This window comes from Hoplias malabaricus, chromosome 2 (genome assembly GCF_029633855.1).
Source record: "Hoplias malabaricus isolate fHopMal1 chromosome 2, fHopMal1.hap1, whole genome shotgun sequence".
In the NCBI taxonomy this organism is placed as follows: Eukaryota; Metazoa; Chordata; class Actinopteri; order Characiformes; family Erythrinidae; genus Hoplias; species Hoplias malabaricus.
In genome coordinates this window covers 85,752,092-85,775,460 of record NC_089801.1, presented here as the reverse complement: position 1 = coordinate 85,775,460, position 23,369 = coordinate 85,752,092, and positions in this window count along the sequence as shown.

The window sequence follows — 23,369 nt, the reverse complement described above, 5'->3', positions numbered from 1 at the left end:
CCGCAGTAACGACCCAGACGTGTTCAGACCCAGTGTTTACACAGTGCAGTGGGGTTAGACTCAGAAAAGACAACATAGGGTTAAACACAAGACCACAGTAACGACCCAGACGTGTTCAGACCCAGTGTTTACACAGTGCAGTGGGGTTAGACTCGGAAAAGACAACATAGGGTTAAACACAAGGCCACAGTAACGACCCAGACGTGTTCAGACCCAGTGTTTACACAGTGCAGTGGGGTTAGACTCAGAAAAGACAACATAGGGTTAAACACAAGGCCACAGTAACGACCCAGACGTGTTCAGACCCAGTGTTTACACAGTGCAGTGGAGTTAGACTCAGAAAAGACAACATAGGGTTAAACACAAGGTCACAGTAACGACCCAGACGTGTTCAGACCCAGTGTGTACACAGTGCAGTGGAGTTAGACTCAGAAAAGACAACATAGGGTTAAACACAAGGCCACAGTAACGACCCAGACGTGTTCAGACCCAGTGTTTACACAGTGCAGTGGGGTTAGACTCAGAAATGACAACATAGGGTTAAACACAAGGCCACAGTAACGACCCAGACGTGTTCAGACCCAGTGTTTACACAGTGCAGTGGGGTTAGACTCGGAAAAGACAACATAGGGTTAAACACAAGGTCACAGTAACGACCCAGACGTGTTCAGACCCAGTGTTTACACAGTGCAGTGGGGTTAGACTCGGAAAAGACAACATAGGGTTAAACACAAGACCACAGTAACGACCCAGACGTGTTCAGACCCAGTGTTTACACAGTGCAGTGGGGTTAGACTCAGAAAAGACAACATAGGGTTAAACACAAGACCACAGTAACGACCCAGACGTGTTCAGACCCAGTGTTTACACAGTGCAGTGGGGTTAGACTCGGAAAAGACAACATAGGGTTAAACACAAGGCCACAGTAACGACCCAGACGTGTTCAGACCCAGTGTTTACACAGTGCAGTGGGGTTAGACTCAGAAAAGACAACATAGGGTTAAACACAAGACCACAGTAACGACCCAGACGTGTTCAGACACAGTGTTTACACAGTGCAGTGGGGTTAGACTCAGAAAAGACAACATAGGGTTAAACACAAGGTCACAGTAACGACCCAGACGTGTTCAGACACAGTGTTTACACAGTGCAGTGGGGTTAGACTCAGAAAAGACAACATAGGGTTAAACACAAGGCCACAGTAACGACCCAGACGTGTTCAGACCCAGTGTTTACACAGTGCAGTGGGGTTAGACTCAGAAAAGACAACATAGGGTTAAACACAAGGCCACAGTAACGACCCAGACGTGTTCAGACCCAGTGTTTACACAGTGCAGTGGGGTTAGACTCGGAAAAGACAACATAGGGTTAAACACAAGACCACAGTAACGACCCAGACGTGTTCAGACCCAGTGTTTACACAGTGCAGTGGGGTTAGACTCGGAAAAGACAACATAGGGTTAAACACAAGACCACAGTAACGACCCAGACGTGTTCAGACCCAGTGTTTACACAGTGCAGTGGGGTTAGACTCAGAAAAGACAACACAGGGTTAAACACAAGACCACAGTAACGACCCAGACGTGTTCAGACCCAGTGTTTACACAGTGCAGTGGGGTTAGACTCAGAAAAGACAACATAGGGTTAAACACAAGGCCACAGTAACGACCCAGACGTGTTCAGACCCAGTGTTTACACAGTGCAGTGGGGTTAGACTCAGAAAAGACAACATAGGGTTAAACACAAGGCCACAGTAACGACCCAGACGTGTTCAGACCCAGTGTTTACACAGTGCAGTGGGGTTAGACTCAGAAAAGACAACATAGGGTTAAACACAAGACCACAGTAACGACCCAGACGTGTTCAGACCCAGTGTTTACACAGTGCAGTGGGGTTAGATTCGGAAAAGACAACATAGGGTTAAACACAAGACCACAGTAACGACCCAGACGTGTTCAGACCCAGTGTTTACACAGTGCAGTGGGGTTAGACTCGGAAAAGACAACATAGGGTTAAACACAAGGTCACAGTAACGACCCAGACGTGTTCAGACCCAGTGTTTACACAGTGCAGTGGGGTTAGACTCGGAAAAGACAACATAGGGTTAAACACAAGACCACAGTAACGACCCAGACGTGTTCAGACCCAGTGTTTACACAGTGCAGTGGGGTTAGACTCAGAAAAGACAACATAGGGTTAAACACAAGACCACAGTAACGACCCAGACGTGTTCAGACCCAGTGTTTACACAGTGCAGTGGGGTTAGACTCAGAAAAGACAACATAGGGTTAAACACAAGACCACAGTAACGACCCAGACGTGTTCAGACCCAGTGTTTACACAGTGCAGTGGGGTTAGACTCGGAAAAGACAACATAGGGTTAAACACAAGACCACAGTAACGACCCAGACGTGTTCAGACCCAGTGTTTACACAGTGCAGTGGGGTTAGACTCAGAAAAGACAACATAGGGTTAAACACAAGGTCACAGTAACGACCCAGACGTGTTCAGACCCAGTGTTTACACAGTGCAGTGGAGTTAGACTCAGAAAAGACAACATAGGGTTAAACACAAGGCCACAGTAACGACCCAGACGTGTTCAGACACAGTGTTTACACAGTGCAGTGGGGTTAGACTCAGAAAAGACAACATAGGGTTAAACACAAGACCACAGTAACGACCCAGACGTGTTCAGACCCAGTGTTTACACAGTGCAGTGGGGTTAGACTCGGAAAAGACAACATAGGGTTAAACACAAGGTCACAGTAACGACCCAGACGTGTTCAGACACAGTGTTTACACAGTGCAGTGGAGTTAGACTCAGAAAAGACAACATAGGGTTAAACACAAGGCCACAGTAACGACCCAGACGTGTTCAGACACAGTGTTTACACAGTGCAGTGGGGTTTATTTTAAAATACCGAACAACTGATAAATGTCGTAAAATAACTGTACATTTAATTACACTTTTACAGTAAACAGTTTAACCTCATTTCCACCTCAAAACCCCAATGAAAGGGTCACAATCACAGACTCAGACCTCTCCAAACTAATACAGACATCAGAAAGAGCTGTAATTACATGACGACTGTGTGATTAAGACGTAATTACACCGCTTTATCGCCTCCCTGTCAGTGACAGCCCTGTTCTCAGTGAGAGACGAGGAGCCGAAGGAGAGACGCCGGAGAGACTTTTACCCCGAGGTGAAGGATGTCTGTTTAAAGCTGAAACGCTGCTCGTTTTGTCGGACGTTTCCTTCAGCGAGCGCCGGGATTTCGCCCGGAACCAAGCTTCCAGCTAAAAACACAAAGACCCTGCAGCACTTTAATCTACAACAATGACATCAGCGCGGCGCCGGGCCTCGGAGGACCCTCCGTCATGTTTAACATTAATATTCCACCTCAGCTCAAGCCCTGTACTCCTTCTTCATTTGTTCCTGGGGTCCTGGAGACGTTCTGGAACTTTCTCCGTGGGAAGAGAAGGCCGACGCTCCGAGCCTGGGTTTCCGGACGTTGGAAGGTGGTGGTGTTTTAGGAAAAGGTCCAGGAAAGTTGGAAGTTTCAAAGACGGCGGAGGAACAGCGTGAGAACGAATTAAACCTCAAAATCAATTAAGATGGAAATGTGAGGGGGTGGGGGAGGGGGGAGGGGGCTGTTATTAACAGAGCTCACGCTGGGTAATATTCACCAATAATTACCCCCCTCCCCTCTTTAAATCCCTGTGATATCTGGTTAAACACAACCCTCTTCCAAAGCGCTTCGCTGTCTTCAGGAATTACAGGCAGCGTCTTATGATTCTGGGGAAGCGCTGTTCTCTCATTTGTTTACTTTCAGTTTATGTCTTTTAAGGTGGAGCGGTGTGTGTGAGTAAGAAGCGACTGTATCTTTTAAGGTGGAGCGGTGTGTGTGAGTAAGAAGCGACTGTATCTTTTAATGTGGAGCGGTGTGTGTGAGTAAGAAGCGACTGTATCTTTTAAGGTGGAGCGGTGTGTGTAAGAAGCGACTGTATCTTTTATGGTGGAGCGGTGTGTGTGAGTAAGAAGCGACTGTATCTTTTAATGTGGAGCGGTGTGTGTGAGTAAGAAGCGACTGTATCTTTTAAGGTGGAGCGGTGTGTGTGAGTAAGAAGCGACTGTATCTTTTAATGTGGAGCGGTGTGTGTGAGTAAGAAGCGACTGTATCTTTTAAGGTGGAGCCGTGTGTGTAAGAAGCGACTGTATCTTTTAAGGTGGAGCGGTGTGTGTGGGTAAGAAGCGACAATCTTTTAAGGCGGAGCGGTGTGTGGGTAAGAAGCAACTGTATCTTTTAAGGTGGAGCGGTGTGTGTGAGTAAGAAGCAACTGTATCTTTTAAGGTGGAGCGGTGTGTGTGAGTAAGAAGCGACTGTATCTTTTAATGTGGAGCGGTGTGTGTGGGTAAGAAGCGACTGTATCTTTTAATGTGGAGCGGTGTGTCTGAGTAAGAAGCGACTGTATCTTTTAAGGATTTTTTGGGATCTGCGCAGAACACTGGGTGAGTGCCCCCTGCCGGCCACACCTCCACACTCTTAAATATAAAGACAATATAAAGGGTTCTTTGAATGATGCAGTAGGAGAATAAGTTTCGATTCCATCTATAGATTCAAACCTTTAAAAGGTTCTTCACTCTTGCACAAATGATTAATTATGAACAAAATGGTTCTTCAATGGTATTGGTCAAAGAACCTTTTATAGCACCTTTAGTTATAAAGAGGACCACACTGATGAGGAGAGTTAATGATGATTATTCATTCAAGATTTCCTCTCCACAGTAACCTCCCTCCATCTCCCTGCTCCCCACCCCCCGTCTTTCCCACCTCGTCTGTGGGAAGTTTGTTGGGGGGTGATTAGGAGCGCAGGGAGACTCTGTAATAGACGGTAATTGTTCTTTTGGAGCTGATTTCTCTTTGTTCTTGTGTTCAAAGCCCTAATTGTTTCCTGGGCGAGTGGGTTTCAGGATCCAGGCGAGGATTCACCCTGTCTCCATCGCTCTTTATTTTTACACAATGAGGAGGATTTACACTCGCTCTCACACACACAGAGACACCCCCCCCCACACACACACACAGGAGTGTGTTCCTCTCCTCAGTGCAGACACAGCTACTGCTGTCAGTGAGGGTCTGATGGCGTTCAGCCTCCACTTGTACGTCAGTGAAGTCGGTTGCTGATCTTCATTCCAGAGAACACAGTTCCACAGCCCAAAGCTGGGGTCTTTACCCCCCTCTGGTGGACTCATAGCATTGGGCATGGTGAGGTCCGTCTCCAGAGGGTGTTGTTTTATGTAAACGACACGTACGTACAGATATCCGCAGTCTAAAACCATACCTTCTACTCTACCACTACTAATCTACCCAAGCTGGGAATCGAGCCCTGGTGCTGTTATCCACTACGCAACACGCAAACCCCAGACGGAAGCTGGCCTCAAAGAGCTCATTAGTCGATTAGTGTTCTCCTGCCAGCGCGTTGAGACCGTCTAGGAAAGCCGTCCAGGGACACGGATCCCACGGCGACGATGAAGTCCACAAAGCCAGCGTCCGTCCCCAGCATCCTCATCCACCCGAGTCGCATCCGTTTCAGTCATCCCCCACTTCTCCACGGATCAGAGGGAAGAGCAGTGTGGCCGCGGCCTCCCTCCTTCACGCGCTGTAGATTTACCGTCACGTGTGAGCTCCGTAATCCTCTGGACGGGAGCCGGACTCCGGGAGAAAAGCCTCAGGGTCAGGAATGCGTTTAGAACGGCGGGCCGCTGATGGATTGGACAGCTTTATACTGTTGACCTTATAAATGCCAGTTTTTCTGGCCGTTAAACCCCGGCCCGGCACGGCGTATATAAACCACAAGTGGACAAGCCCGACCTGGACTCGCTCTTAAAAGAGGAAGCTAATAACTTCACCCGGCGGAGTGAACTTCAGGAACGTCCAGACGACGAGCCTCGCTGACCTTTACTGGACACTCGCCGGGATGCTTTTATTTTTATATTATTTTTACATCCGCTGGCTGTTCCTCAAAAAACAGTAGGACGTTTTAATGGCGTTTCCTTCAGGGACGTACAAACATCTGAGGACAACCTGCACCCCAACCCCTCTGCCATGCATCCAGCGGAGGGCACTACAGCCCCCAGATCTGGGCTTCTAGAAGGAGCAAAAACAACTAAGCTTCTGTGTTTAGGGACATGAACGTGAGATTGTTTCCTGACTCCGGTGGTGCGTGGTGGTTCAAGGAGAGTGATGCTGTGATGCTAATTGAGGTTATTAGCGCTAGGCTAATTAGCGATGGCTTAGCCTTGGCGCTCCGAGGCAAACTGCGGGTCCAGATGTGTCAACATCCAGGAAAAAGGGACGGGGACCGAGGTGGGCTTGGGTTTTATGTTTTGACACAGCAGTCGCTATAGCAACCGAGGACAAGCGTCCATTAGCGTTCGGGGCCCGGCGACTTTCCTCTCCGGTGGAGTTCTGTGGATGGTTTGTGGCGTCGGGAGGAGGAGCGGAGGAAAGGGAACGCTGACAGGGAATCGCCTCGGAAAACAGCGAGGTACAAATCTCCCAGTCGTTCCTCGGAGCTGACAGTCGACAGAGTGGCGACTTCATTCCTCTTTATGCTCTCTCTCTCTCTCTGTTCTCTTTCTATCTCTCTCTCTCTCTCTCAGCCCTCCCCCCCAACTCTTTCTCCACCTCCCTCATCCCTCTCTCTGTGAAATCATCTCTCTCTTTCTCTTGATCTCTTTCTGTTCTCTCTCCCTCTCCCAGATTTAACCAGCTTTTTGTCAGCTCAGTTTCCATGGCAACCTCTCTCTCTCTCTCTCTAATGGTGGAAATCTTGTGTGGCTGAAAGCCTTGGCCCAGGCGATGGAAAGTCAGCTAAAGTTCAATCACCCGAGCTGCGTTCGCTGAGTAACGCACACATCATTCGTCTCATGCTCACGGACACGCTTTCAGGGAGGAATCGAACTCAGCATCAGCTTCCTTCTGTTCTTTATCGCCTCTCGTCTTTCAGAGTTTTAAAACGTCCAAGGATCTTAAAGTCACGCCGCACTCATATTTCCACTGGAGAGCACTTTAAAGCAACACTAGGTCAGTCGCTCCTGGGCTCCCCTCACTTTTACATCACTGTCCTGAAATCACAGGGAAAGGACAGGGATTTTAAAGTTGCTCTAAAAGTTACATAGTGCAGTTTCTGCAGTGCTGAGCCTGAAGTTGCAACGCCATAAGCTCTATTACAGCTTGGCGGAGCATCAAAGTAAAAATAATACCAAGTGTTGCTTTATTAATGTTTCCAGACACTCGAAAAAACTCCTTTGCTGCTGCTATGGGCCGAGAGGGTGGGCGGAGCTCAGAATGATTGACAACAGCATTGCCATGGTGATGTAAATAAAGCGTCTTCTGTAACAAAGGGGTTTGGACGCCCCTGCGGTTGGTGAAATCGTCCCCTGAGACACTCGCCCACTCCCAGCAGGGCTTTATTGAGGGCTCCAATTGGTTCTGAGAGAACGCTGATGTCATACATGCCAGATTTAGCCCCACCCACTCAAACCCAACAGAAGAAAACAAAATCAACTCTCCAAAGGCTCTCACCCAGTCACTCACACACAATCACTCACACACTAACTCAGTCTCTCACACATTCAAATCAAATCAAATCAAATTTATTTATATAACGCTTTTCACAACTGATGTTGTCACAAAGCAGCTTCACAGAATTCCAGTAAGACAAAGATTTGACATGAAATGTAGTCACCCAGTCACTCACACACAATCACTCACACACTCACCCAATCACTCACACACAATCATTCTCACATTCACCTAGTCACTCACAAACAATCATTCACACACTCACCTAGTCACTCACAAACAATCATTCACACACTCACCTAGTCACTCACACACAATCATTCACACACTCACCTAGTCACTGACAAACAATCATTCACACACTCACCCAGTCACTCACACACAATCACTCACACACAATCATTCACACATTCACCTAGTCACTCACACACAATCATTCACATACTCACCTAGTCACTCACACATAAACATTCACACACTCACCTAGTCACTGACAAACAATCATTCACACACTCACCCAGTCACTCACACACAATCACTCACACACAATCATTCACACATTCACCTAGTCACTCACACACAATCATTCACATACTCACCTAGTCACTCACACATAAACATTCACACACTCACCTAGTCACTGACAAACAATCATTCACACACTCACCCAGTCACTCACACACAATCACTCACACACTCACCCAGTCACTCACACACAATCATTCACCTAGTCACTCACACACAATCACTCACACACTCACCCAGTCACTCACACACAGTCATTCACACACTCACCTAGTCACTCACACACAATCATTCACACACTCACCTAGTCACTCACACACAATCATTCACACACTCACCTAGTCACTGACAAACAATCATTCACACACTCACCCAGTCACTCACACACAGTCATTCACACACTCACCTAGTCACTCACACACAATCATTCACACACTCACCTAGTCACTGACAAACAATCATTCACACACTCACCCAGTCACTCACACACTCACCCAGTCACTCACACACAATCATTCACACATTCACCTAGTCACTCACACACAATCACTCACACACTCACCCAGTCACTCACACACAATCATTCACACATTCACCTAGTCACTCACACACAATCATTCACACACTCACCTAGTCACTCACACACAATCATTCACACACTCACCTAGTCACTGACAAACAATCATTCACACACTCACCCAGTCACTCACACACAATCACTCACACACTCACCCAGTCACTCACACACAATCATTCACACATTCACCTAGTCACTCACACACAACCATTCACACATTCACCTAGTCACTCACAAACAATCATTCACACACTCACCTAGTCACTCACACACAATCATTCACACACTCACCTAGTCACTCACACACAATCATTCACACACTCACCTAGTCACTCACACACAATCATTCACACATTCACCTAGTCACTCACACACAATCATTCACACACTCACCTAGTCACTCACAAACAATCATTCACACACTCACCCCGTCACACACACACTCACCTAGTCACTCACAAACAATCATTCACACACACACACCTTGTCACTCACACACTCACCTAGTCACTCACACACTCACCTAGTCACTCACACACTCACCTAGTCACTCACAAACAATCATTCACACACTCACCCCGTCACACACACACTCACCTAGTCACTCACAAACAATCATTCACACACTCACCCAGTCACTCACACACAATCATTCACACACTCACCTAGTCACTCACACACAATCATTCACACACTCACCTAGTCACTGACAAACAATCATTCACACACTCACCCAGTCACTCACACACAATCACTCACACACTCACCCAGTCACTCACACACAATCATTCACACACACACCTTGTCACTCACACACTCACCTAGTCACTCACACACTCACCTAGTCACTCACAAACAATCATTCACACACTCACCCCGTCACACACACACTCACCTAGTCACTCACAATCATTCACACACTCACCCAGTCACTCACACACTCACCTAGTCACTCACAAACAATCATTCACACACACACCTTGTCACTCACACACTCACCTAGTCACTCACACACTCACCTAGTCACTCACACACTCACCTAGTCACTCACAAACAATCATTCACACACTCACCCCATCACACACACACCCTGTCACTCACCCAGGACATGAGCTGTAGTAAAAGGTCTGTGTTGATACCCACTGCCTCTTTAAAGGTGCGGTGAGCGCTGGATGAACAGGTGAGTCCTCCGTTATGAAATATATCCAGAGAACAGGAGTCGGATGTGTCTTCCCTGAAAGAGAAATGAACCCCCGCTGCCCTTGTGGATGCGGCGTATTACGCGGGAACATGTCCGGATGATGGAAAGCGGAGAAACAGATTGGCGCAGGTGACCTCTGGGACGTCTCGCTGAGCCGGGGCCATATTAAAGACATATTAAGCCGGGTCTATTGGGCAAACAAATTAAGCCAAGGTAATCTGGGCTTGGGCAGGAGCCACAAATCTTTACATAACGGGATCCAGCCTCAACCTTCAGAGCGGACGAGTCAGGAAAATCACGCCGGCAAATCCCAGGCTCCGCTTAATCCTGAAGGTGAGGCGTCTGTCAGCTCCGAGTCAGCGGGAACGGGAGCCGGGTCTGGCCTGGAGTGACCTCACCCCCCGGCCACGTTCTGAAAGACATTACTCAGGGGTTTGAACATTGTGGTGAGAGTTTGATGGTGTCCGTTCGTTCATTCATCAGGAGGGTGTAAGTGAGGCCAGGTGCTGACGATGGATTCCCGATAATCCCTAAGCTGTTGGACGGATGGTCGGATTGGCCTCTGCTTCTGATACGAAATCAGGAACTCGCATCTAGAGCCAGCGCAATAGACAACAGCTTACAGGGTTCTAGACGTTCTCCTGCATGGAACCCAGGTGGTCAACGCTGTGTAGTCGATGATCTTAGTGGAAACACAGCTCAGAAAACTCTGAACCTGTCGGGTCTGGAAAGTGTTGTGGGATTTTTCCACATGAATGGAATGGGCTCTGCTGGACTCTATGGGTCTCTACTGGTCCCTACTGGACTCTACTGTACTCTATCGGACTCTACTGTATTCTACTGGACTGTACTGGACTCTGACGGTCTCTATTGTACTCTACTGGCCTCCACCAGACTCTACTGGTCTCTACTGTACTCTACCGGCCTCCACCAGACTCTACTGAACTCTACCGGTCTCTACTGGAGTCTACCAGACTCTACTTCACTCTACTGGACTCTGCTGGTCTCTACCAGACTCTACCAGTCTCTACTGGACTCTACTTCTCTCTACCGGACTCTACTTCTCTCTACAGGTTTCTACCGGACTCTACCTGTCTCTACTGGACTCTACTTCTCTCTACCGGACTCTGCTGGTCTCTACCGGACTCTGCCGGTCTCTACTGGACTCTGCAGGTCTCTACCGGTCTCTACTGACTCTACTGGACTCTATCGGACTCTACCGGACTCTACCCGTCTCTACTGGACTCTACCTGTCTCTACTGGACTATACCATTCTCTACTGGACTCTACTGGACTATACCGTTCTCTACTGGACTCTACTGGACTATACCGTTCTCTACTGGACTATACCGTTCTCTACCGGACTCTATCTGTCTCTACTGGACTCTACTTGTCTCTGCGGGACTCTACCTGTCTCTGCGGGACTCCACCCTAATTTACACGTCATGGTTTAGTCCCTACTCGGCTCACTCTGAACCACGAGAGAACAGCCACTAAACAAGAACCTGCTTCCAGAACCAGGACCTGACTCACCTGGTGGAGGAGCAGAGAGGACGAGTCCAGTAGAGTATGGTCAGCGTTAGGGTTCAGGGTTCAGGTTCCACTCTCCTGCGTGAGACGGACTGCTGTTATAAGGTTGTTTTGATCACTCTGTGTGGATGATGTTAATGTTTCAGTAAAGTACTGAACCGGAGCTGATTTCCCCGGCGAATTTCCGTGTGAAAGGAATAATGTTTTGGTTTATTTTGGCTGGAAATGAACAGCGTAGTGGGTGGTGTTTGGCGTGCTACGCTGCGCCTGTGATTTGGGGGTTATTTGTTTGTTTATTTGTATTTTTTTTGGAGGGGATAAACATTTTAAAATCACCCACTCCAGATCCGCAGCGTGTGCCCTGCGCAACACAAGCTAAAAGCAGCGGATCCAAGCGGATGATTATCCGAAACCAACCGGAGCCACTGGAATTAGCGCACAGCTGCGGAGAGCCCCGCTTCCACTAAAGAGAAGCCAATCAAATCACCTCCCCTCACAACTCTTCATCAACACAAATCATAACGTTTCTGCGGATTTCAGCCAGGGGAACCGGCCCCCTGCCGAGGACAGGGAGGAGGGGGTCCTTTAGAAATGAGTTTTACTACAGATTACTCTTTAATGATCACTGATCACTTCTTAAAGGGATAATCAACCTCCCAGTACACATGCTTCTGAGTAACGAGGGCTGATTACCTTCCATTACTGATGGGCTACTTGTCTTCTTCGGCGGAGGGGCTTTTGCGAGGAGGGTGGGTGGAGTTTGGGGGCGGAAGTGCGCGAGGTAAACACGTCTCAAATTCGTATTTTTCATGTTTTGTAGATTAAACCGTTTATACCTTTGATCGCTCACACCAGGGGGCGCCAGCAATAAAAATGATCGGCCTGAGTTTTACTCCCGTGTCCTGATGTAACCCACATATGTTTGAGAATGCGGCAATGGGGGCAACCTACAGAACACACCACAGAGACTCGGACCGAACCCTGGACCCTGAGGCAACTAAATTACCTTCAGACCATTGAAGCTGTCCAATGAAAAACATGCATCTCCAGTTTTGTTGGTTTTTCTGTACATTTACATGTGGAAATGGACCAATAGAGGTGCTCCAAAGTTGCTTATAAATCAATAAAACATTACATCGTCTTGTAGGTCAGGTTTGGACATTGACGATGTGGCGGAACATTCGGAATATTCTGAATTCCAAAACCTGGACCAGTGATCTCAGGTAGGTTCTGGACCTTGACCAGGAGGAATGTAGTGACCACAGAAAGAGTCAAACGACCGTCTTGGGGTTTCCGCTCTGATTGTTAACAATCGGTTACTTGCCATCCAAAGGTCGAAAGGTCAGCCTGCACCAAATTTGGTGGACATCAATCCTGAGCCCTGTTCTACAACCGCCATAAACCAGGACCAATCTACAACCTGACTGACCAACATCAGGCCGCAATCTTTAACCTGTCCTTGGTCAATACAATACACCACACATAATGTGAGTAGACGCCCAGACCCCAGTCACTGTCGCTTTAGGCAGAGGCTATTTTTAGACGGTCCCTAAGCTCCCAGCAGTAGTAAATGTGTCAAGTGGGCTTTAAAAACCTGATTGTCTTAAAGGAGACATATATTCTCACGCAGATCTGGTCCTGCCCCTGTTCAGAACACCCGCTTTGATCATGATAACGAGCCGCTCGCTGTTCACCCTGACCCCGAGCCCCACAGCAGTGTTCTCCCCCTGTGTAAACAGCCCCTGTTCAGAACGTACCTGTTCCTTTAAATGATAATGAGCCGCTCGCTGTTCACCCCGACCCCGAGCGCACAGCAGTGAGGAGCGAGGAGCAGAAGCTCTGGTTTTTAGCCGTTTTCACTCTGTTCTCTTTCTACTCAGTTTCTCCAGCGCTGTGATTGGACAGACATCGGACGAGGGGGCGGGGCCATTCTAACGTCGTTTTACCCCGTGTTTTCAGACTCAGGCAGTGCACTGAAAACTACAAAGAAACGACAGACATGACTTTGCACTCTGATTTTTGTTTTTTTTTGAGTGTCTGGTGTGAAGTGGAGGGAATGTTGTCTCTCATTTTACTGTGGGGGGACAAACCAGCAAGAAAAAAAAAAACACAGCAAATCTGAAATGAAAATGCAAAACCCACACCTGTGCTCAAGCATCCTGCCAAAACAGAGCAGGAAATGACTGCATCTGCAGTGTAATTTTTCATAGCAGCCACAGTCATTTATAACAGCGACTAAAATACAATTAAAATCATCATCTCTCAGGTTTGGAAATGTAAAAACGCAGAGACGTGTTTGGGTTTAAAAGCTGAATCCTCTCAGTAGTGTTCAGTGCTGTGTGAAATGACGCTGGTCTGAGCTGCTCCTGGTGGAGGCAGAAACACGCCGCTGTCCCAGGGTTATGGTTTTTATTTTTATTGGACTTAGTCCTCGCGGAGCCTCTGAAATTACAGCCCGGCTTCATTAAATTACTCTCCGAAATGATCCTCTCCTAATCACGTCTTCGCCTTCGCTCCAGAACGAGGACGAGGAACGTGACTGCGCTCGTCCCGGAGCACACCACTACTTACGGCTGGAATAATACCATCCTCCACAAATCACAAGCTTTTATTTCCCTCAGTGTGTATAATCTCCACAGAAACGTGTGCAGCGTGAGCTGTAGGCATCTTCACGCAGTGGTGAGAGTCTTGTAGAGGGATGCACTGCGCTGTGGAGCCTGTGTTCTTTTGAGTGACAGACCTTCATCTGATGACTCTGGGATGAACTGAGATTCCAACAGCAGGATTAAACCTAAACTATATGCCATCAAATCCTCACAGCACCTAGAGTAAAGTCCTCCTAGAAGAGTAGAGGCTGTAAATGCTGTAAATAGCAGACCGCACTCCTGATTAATGCAGCTCAGCTCTGAGGAATTAACTACAGATGTCTGGTTCCTTTCATTACAAGTGTGAATCATTGGGCCAGTGTGAATCATTGGGTCAGTATAAATCTTTGGGCCAGTGTGAATCACTAGGTCAGTGTGAATCATTGCGTCAGTATAAATCTTTGAGCCAGTGTGAATCATTAGGTCAGTGTGAATCATTGGGCCAGTGTGAATCATTGGGCCAGTGTGAATCTTTGAGCCAGTGTGAATCATTGTTCCATTGTGAATCATTGTTCCAGTGTGAATCATTGAGCCAGTGTGAATCATTGAGCCAGTGTGAATCATTACGCCAGTGTGAATCTTTGGGCCAGTGTGAATCATTGTTCCAATGTGAATCATTGGGCCAGTGTGAATCATTAGGTCAGTGTGAATCATTGGGCCAGTGTGAATCATTGTGTCAGTATAAATCTTTGAGCCAGTGTGAATCATTGTTCCAGTGTGAATCATTGAGCCAGTGTGAATCATTGAGCCAGTGTGAATCATTGTGTCAGTGTGAATCATTGCGTCAGTGTGAATCTTTGGGCCAGTGTGAATCATTGGGCCAGTGTGAATCATTGGGCCAGTGTGAATCATTAGGTCAGTGTGAATCATTGGGCCAGTGTGAATCATTGTTCCAGTGTGAATCATTGGGCCAGTGTGAATCATTGGGCCAGTGTGAATCATTGAGCCAGTGTGAATCATTGCGTCAGTGTGAATCATTGGGCCAGTATGAATCATTGAGCCAGTGTGAATCATTGGGTCAGTGTGAATCATTGCGTCAGTGTGAATCTTTGGGCCAGTGTGAATCATTGGGCCAGTGTGAATCATTGTGTCAGTGTGAATCATTGGGCCAGTGTGAATCATTGCGTCAGTGTGAATCTTTGGGCCAGTGTGAATCATTGGGCCAGTGTGAATCATTGTGTCAGTATAAATCTTTGAGCCAGTGTGAATCATTGTTCCAGTGTGAATCATTGCGCCAGTGTGAATCATTGCGCCAGTGTGAATCATTGAGCCAGTGTGAATCATTGTTCCAGTGTGAATCATTGGGCCAGTGTGAATCATTGGGCCAGTGTGAATCATTGGGCCAGTGTGAATCATTGGGCCAGTGTGAATCATTGGGCCAGTGTGAATCATTGGGCCAGTGTGAATCATTAGGCCAGTGTGAATCATTGGGCCAGTGTGAATCATTGTTCCAGTGTGAATCATTGGGCCAGTGTGAATCATTGGGCCAGTGTGAATCATTGGGCCAGTGTGAATCATTGGGCCAGTGTGAATCATTGGGCCAGTGTGAATCATTAGGCCAGTGTGAATCATTAGGCCAGTGTGAATCATTGGGCCAGTGTGAATCATTGGGCCAGTGTGAATCATTAGGTCAGTGTGAATCATTAGGCCAGTGTGAATCATTGTTCCAGTGTGAATCATTGGGCCAGTGTGAATCATTGTTCCAGTGTGAATCATTGGGCCAGTGTGAATCATTAGGTCAGTGTGAATCATTGGGCCAGTGTGAATCATTAGGTCAGTGTGAATCATTGGGCCAGTGTGAATCATTGGGCCAGTGTGAATCATTGGGCCAGTGTGAATCATTGGGCCAGTGTGAATCATTGGGCCAGTGTGAATCATTGGGCCAGTGTGAATCATTAGGTCAGTGTGAATCATTGGGCCAGTGTGAATCATTGTGTCAGTATAAATCTTTGAGCCAGTGTGAATCATTGTTCCAGTGTGAATCATTGAGTCAGTGTGAATCATTGGGCCAGTGTGAATCATTGTTCCAGTGTGAATCATTGGGCCAGTGTGAATCATTGGGCCAGTGTGAATCATTGGGCCAGTGTGAATCATTGGGCCAGTGTGAATCATTAGGTCAGTGTGAATCATTGGGCCAGTGTGAATCATTGTGTCAGTATAAATCTTTGAGCCAGTGTGAATCATTGTTCCAGTGTGAATCATTGAGTCAGTGTGAATCATTGGGCCAGTGTGAATCATTGTTCCAGTGTGAATCATTGGGCCAGTGTGAATCATTGTTCCAGTGTGAATCATTGGGCCAGTGTGAATCATTAGGTCAGTGTGAATCATTGGGCCAGTGTGAATCATTGTTCCAGTGTGAATCATTGGGCCAGTGTGAATCATTGGGCCTCCAGACTGATGCGTTTCTCACCAAACTGTTCTCAATATTTTGACCGTGTGGATCAATTGTTGCCAAATCTGGTGGAAGTCATCCTCAGGTTGTAGATTTCGTGTTTAACAATCATTCCTCCAGTTTACGGCAGAGGAAGGACGTTAAATATTGGAGTGTATGTGGCGGCGAGAGCAGAAACACAGAAGCAAACCCTCAGAGTGGAGCAGGGTTATGAACAAGGTGAGCGTCTTCAAAGCGACTCGAAATAAAGTCCCGTGAACACGTGGAGGCTAGCGCTTTGAAAGAGTGGTCAGGTTTCCATGCCCCTGCTGGCCTTTAGCGGCTTTGAGGAGCGGCGTCTCATTGGCTGAAGGACGCGAGGTGTAAGAGGAGCCCCAATCGAAAGTAGAGCGAAGCCTCAAATCAATTTCCTGCGACTTAAATAGAGCTGCTCTGGGCTTTCAGGGTCTTCAACCCATGGCCTGGACGAAGGTGCCCTGAGACTCCTGCTTTATTCCTTTATTCCTGGAGTGCTCTCTCTCTCTCTCTCTCTCTCTCTGGGAGGACCACCAGGATCAGTGCAGTGTCTATTCAGTCAGAGGAACACCAAGAAACCGTTCCTTATTTCTAACAACAGTGAAGGTAGTTTACTAACAAGGTGTTCCAGGACAACGGCAAGTGACCAGAAACACCCCCCTCTACTGACACTCACTGGCCACTTTATCAGAAACACCCCCCTCTACTGACACTCACTGGCCACTTTATCAGAAACACCCCCTCTACTGACACTCACTGGCCACTTTATCAGAAACACCCCCCCTCTACTGACTCTCACTGGCCACTTTATCAGAAACAGATTCAGCTGTGTCCGAGTTGCTTGTCTAACCCCTGTGTTACTGATGGCTGTAAGGGCGACCCTTTCTGTGGACCATAAACAGATTGATCTGAGGAGGACAGATCAGTGTGAGTCTGTAATCCGTGAGCACTCAGGCCTGTCGTTAGCGCTGTGCTAATTGATGGGGTATTCCCTTCCATTAGCCTAATAGCTCCAAAGAGGCTCAGACACCAAACACATCTTGAGAAATGGACGCGGAGAGGAGGTTTTTCACTGAGCCGTCGCTTTAAATGGACGTCCGCTGCTCCTCGGACCCTGCTAATGGCTTAGAGTAGCTTCTCCGCTGGCTCCATTTCCAAAACTGGACGCCGTGCGGTCGAGGCGATCCAGCGTAATTCTATCACTCGCTTAAAAGGTACAGGCTTCAGATTACGAGCACAAAGTGTCCACGGTTCCATTTTCGACCCGGACGCTATCGTTTACCGCACGGTGCTCGTCCTGGGCCCAAATTACCCGACTGATGGAGGGGAGACGGGGACGAGCTCCGAGGAATCAGCCGCCAGAACGAGAACGCTCAGAGTCTCCAAAAGGCTTTGTACCCAGGGTTTCTGGGACATTATAAAAAGAGAGATGCTTCTGGGAGCATCCAGGGAAAACTGTCTCCATCCATTCCTACCCTGACACTAATACGCCGAGTTTTGACAGTTAGCGGTGTGTGTGTGTGTGTTTCAGACATTAAGCTGGGAAGACTCTGCTTGTTAGCGAGGTTATTAACCGAATCGTCCTGAGACAGAATCAGATTCAGGACAATTCCTTCTCCCCATGTCTCCAAACCTCTTCCATCAGACGAGGCTCCATCCAAATCCCCTCCACCTGCCGTTTGATGTGAAACGAGTCTACGTCATCAGCAGGGGGCGCTGAGTTCCAGATGCAGAGTTCTGTGTCGTCATGAGGAAGTCAAGAACAGTGGAGAAATGTAGGTGACGCTCCTGGAGTGGCCCCATTTCTGTAAACGACCGTCCAGCTCCACTGCTCCATCACGCTTTATTTCAGCCTCTGAGCTCTTTCTGGAGCTTCTTTATCTCTCCACTTGCCCACAGACGTCCTCCCGGTTCCAGCTGAAGATCCCACTGTTCTCTGGTTCCAGCTGGGAACCGACCGTTCTGGTTCAGGACTTTGGGGAGGGTTCTAAATGAGGCTGAGGAAGGAGAACAGAATTGTTGTAGAAAGTGCTGACAGTGGTCAGAAAACGCCACCTGCTGGGACTGTTGCAGAAATGTGGTTCGTTAATTTCGTGACTGGGGGAGGCGCTGTAATCCAGTCTGGACGAATACAGGATCAGGGGGGTGTGGTTACATGTGCTGACACAACATCCAATCAGATTAACCCTTTCTTTACCAGATTTTTTTCACCTTCTGTAAATTTATGAAACACTGGTGTTGTTTTTCATTAATTCGTTTAGTTATTTGCTGCTTCCTCTCACCTTAAAGGAGTCTGTCCTGTTGCCGTCACCGCGCCGGCGCTCTCTTCAGGCCGGGAGGTCTATAACGTGGCTTTGTGTCTCTCGTTGTGGAAATAAAGTGTATAAATGAATGAATCTGAGCGGAGAATAAATGTAGGGTTAACAGAGGGTTAAAAATGTGCACTTGTTGTGTCTACAGCTCGGTAATGAAGCGTTTGCTGTCGTCGTTAGCCTCCGCTGTTGGCTGGTTTTGTGTTGGCTCTGAATAACAGCATCTGCCCAAAGAAAGAAAGGAAAGAAAGAAAGAAAGAAAGGACGAATGCAGTGTTTAGACAACAGCGGCACTGGAATTAGAGTTTACGATTGTTCGCGTGACGGCTGACGAATGCAGCTCGCAACAGATGAACGAGATAAACGACGGGTGCATGAGTGTGTGTGTGTGTGTGTGTGTGTGTGTGTGTACGTACTGTAATTGGACGTCAAACAAACTCACGCTCACACGCTGCCAAACACAAAAGGCTTAAGCTCTGGTTTGACACGGCGTGAAGACGAATCAAACAAACGCATTGGCAAACAAATCTCATTCTAATTACCTCCCCACCTCCTCTCCTCCAGCCAAAACACCGCCTATGTTCCACTGTTTGGGCGCTGGAAGTCTCCCTGCTGTGAGGATTTGACGGAAATCAGCCAGGAAGCCAAATCAATACGTTCGGGATGATTTTGGATCTGGAACTCGTCACAGCATCAGCACCAGACTTCAGCAGTGTCCATCAAATCCTCACAGCCATGTTCACACATCAAGGAGAGGCGTCCAGACCCCTTTGGTCGTATGGCGTATTGTCCAAGGTGGATGGAGTGTAGCGATGTGCCGATACACATTTTCTCAGTTCCAATCTGATTCAGATACAGCTCGTCCGATACTGATACTGACCCCGATACCTGAGCTCTTTTTACTAACTAATCTGGGGAGTGGAAGGGGAACGGGCAGCGGTGGTTTACGAGCCCCGGCGTTTAACGGCTGTAAATCCTCACATCTTTACTTCTTCATTTCCAATTTACTCCCTGGACTCTACTGGAATAATCGGAGTTTATCAACTCTCTCTCTCTCTCTCTCTCTTTTCCTTTCTGCCACTAATAAGGGCTTTACATTTCTTCGACCACACACTGGTCAAGACCATCTCTCTGTGTCTGTGTCCCTCTCGGTTCTCCAGAGTAAACAATCCACACGTTTGACACCGACATCAAATACTACAGCTCTAGCCCCAGCCAGGGCTAATGAGATCCAGCACTCAATAAAGTCTCCACACTGGAGGAGGAGATAGCAGCCCACGGAGAACATTGATTAACATCTCCTCACACTGCAGTGTAAACCCAGTAACCACCTCCATAAGCGCTCTGTACTCCGGAACAGGAGATACCTCCAAATACGTGTCTGTATTCCATCGCTGCTCACGTTTCCAACAAAATAAACAGGTCAGAAGAGTGGGTTCTTTAGCAGGGACCGTGACGGAGCTCGAGGGCAGGTGGAGATAACGAAGCTCCAGAAAGAGCTTACTGTTCTGGAGCTCAGAAGACAGCTCTGGAACCACTGGTGGACAGTCCAGGGGCCAGTTCAAGAAGCAGGGTGCTTTTTTTTAGTTTTGGAAAAAGGCTGTGAGTAGACGGAGTTAAGGTGGAGTGGACAAAGCTCTGGTCAGACGCCAGATAATAACATAAAAGGCCTCTTTGCGGAGATTAATGGAGGTGTAACGTGAGCCAGAGAGACACGAGGACCCAGGGGGAGGTCCGCTCCAACCACCGCAAAAACATCTGGCTCTTTGATGTTACAATAAGTCTGTGACACGAGAACTCAGGTACGGACCAAGTGCCTGCAGCCAGCAGAGGACTCTCAGAATATTCGGGCTGTGGGGAGGTGACCGCGAGGCCCGAGTCTGCCATCAAATCCTCACCAGCCTAGAGCTCTGTGGACACGGACACTGGGAAAACTCTGAATCATGAGCTGGAGCTACGCTGTGGTTTCTCTAAAACCGTGTTTACATTTTGGGATGTGTTTTCTTCACTAAACATCAGTGGAATTTCCCAGAGATCTTCACTGTGGTTTCTGGCCTCCGTCCACCGTCTCCACCGGCTCCACACGTGCGAGAGAAAGAAGAGAATATCCGCCTTAAGTCATAAACACTCCGCCGGGAAAGACTTTCCAGTAATGAGATACTTAAAGAAGGGAGGGGGAAAAAAAGAAAAACATTTTTGCTGTTAGATAATTTATACCTCGCTCTCGTGGGGGACAACTGTGGTTTAATTTTAAGGCTAATAACCAGAAGGTACTGCACTTTTTTCCTTTAAAAAAACCCCTCATCCACCCTCCTCCTCCTCCTCCTTCAAGGGAAAGGAGGCGGCTGCTCTTAATTACAGCAGGAGCTCGTCTCTGGATCTCTGCGTCCAAACACTGCACAAGACTCAAGACTCTGAACATCGCTGTGAAGCCGTGACGGCGCTCGGGTCGAGGTGTAGGGTCGGCGCTGTACTGGGGACCTCCTCATCACTCAGACCCTCAACTCAAATAAAAACGTCACGTATGTAAACAGAGCTCCGTCAGTGGAGGAGCTCGGGCCGTGACCCGAATTATCGCCATGCTCCCTACATAGTGCGCATAATGTAATCAGACATTATTAATTCCACTATGTCCATTATAATGGACACACAGCACACCGTGAACGCACAGACTGTTACTTTATGACCCACACTGTGCACTACGGAGGGTACACAGCCCACAGCTGGGGGTCGTGAGGTAGAGTGTGTGTGCCCAGTCAAACACCTAGGTCCACCTTAAATAACCTGTATTACCTCAGTGCTGTATAAACAGAGTTGGACGTGCTGTTATCAGGCTTCACGCCCCTCTGGCCGACTCCTGGCATTGGACACTCAGACTGTAGGCTCATGTGCAGCTGCTCCAGAGCGCTCCTGACTCATTTCTGGCTGAAAGCTCTGGACTGTGAGCCCTGTGTCTCTCTCCGTGTCCTCGACTATAAAGAGGGGACTTTAATTTTGTAAAATAATCCGTCGCTGCTCAGGATTAAACGCGGGGACCTCAGCCCGAGTTGGGAGTCTTTAACTCTGTTAAAGATGAGGATTAGGACGGCTTTATTTATTTATTTCCACATTCCTCTTTATCACAGGCGACACTTTTGGGGAAAAATAAGACGAACTCGTCTTTATTTAAAACTATTTAACGATTTTCTGTAGAAATAAGGCGTTCTTTCAGCTGTGTGTGTGTGTGTGTGTGTGTGTGTATAATCTCCCTAATCGGTCGGGACTTTTATTATTTATTTTTGAGGCACAATAAAGGCTTAGATATTAATCCCCCGTGCTAATGCTAATGTGCTGTAAATGAGTGGTGTCTGAAAGAGGCGCCGGGTGCCGCACTGTGTCCGTCTCTAACTTCAGAGGCCTCTAATTGAATAGCGCTCCCCGGAGGAGAGTGAGGGGAAGGTCTGAGTTGGGCCTGGGGTCGATCCTCGGGATAAAAGCCGTGTGTTTTGGTGTTTAAAGGAAGAAGAGGGTGAAAAACAACACACACACAAACAAACAGAGTTCATTAGACGGTGACGGAGCATTAATTCAGCTCCTTCTCCACACACACACACACACTGTATTACACTGGGGAAGATGTCTGAATCAGGCGTGTGTGTGTGTGTGTGTGTGTGTGTGTGTAACCAGGTCACCTCCTCCACCCTCTCCACCTGCCGGTGGTTTTAATCTTGTGGCTGGTGTTTGGTGAAGAGTGCTCCATGTCGTTGTGCTCTGCTTTTCTTTCTGGGTCTTGTCCCAAATCCCACTCTGTAACACCACCCCCTCCTTCCTCCTCCCCCTCCCCCCTCCTCCCGGTCCGAGGGGTTTCCCAACGCGCCGAGGCCGAGGATGAAGATGACAATTGGATTCACTAATTACCTCGGCTCTGCTGGGACCCTGGAGCCTGGGGGCAGTTCTGAGGGGAGGGGGGCATTTGGGGAAAATGTTGAAAAGAATCAATTAAGACCCTCCAAACGATGGCTAAATTAACACTGACTGATGGAGGGGAAACGATCGCTGCTGCCCCCAGGGGGCCCCCGCCAGAGTCTCGGCTCCTTCCAGCTCCTCTAAGAAGACTTTACTGCAGGTGCTGGAACACTGCCGTGAGGGTCTGATGGCACTCTTCCACACAGCTACTGGGAACCTGCATGGAGATGAGACAGTGGAGGAGACAAAGGGAAGAGAACAGAAAGAGTCGTCTATAAAAAGAAATCAGAAACGGAGAGAGAGAGAGAGAGAGACAGAGTGAGAAAGAGAGAGAGAGAGAGAAAGAGAGAGAGTGAGAGAGACGGGGAGAGAGAGAAACAGAGGGAGAGAGAGAGACAGAGTGAGACGGGGAGAGAAAGAAACAGTGAGAAAGAGAGAGGGAGAGAGAAAGAGAGAGAGGGAGAGAGGGAGAGAGATAGAGACAGAGAGAGAGAGAGAGAGAGAGAGTGAGAAAGAGAGAGGGAGAGAGAAAGAGAGAGAGGGAGAGAGGGAGAGAGATAGAGACAGAGAGAGAGAGAGAGAAAGAGAGAGAGAGTGAGAAAGAGACGGGGGAGAGAGAAACAGAGTGAGAAAGAGTGAGA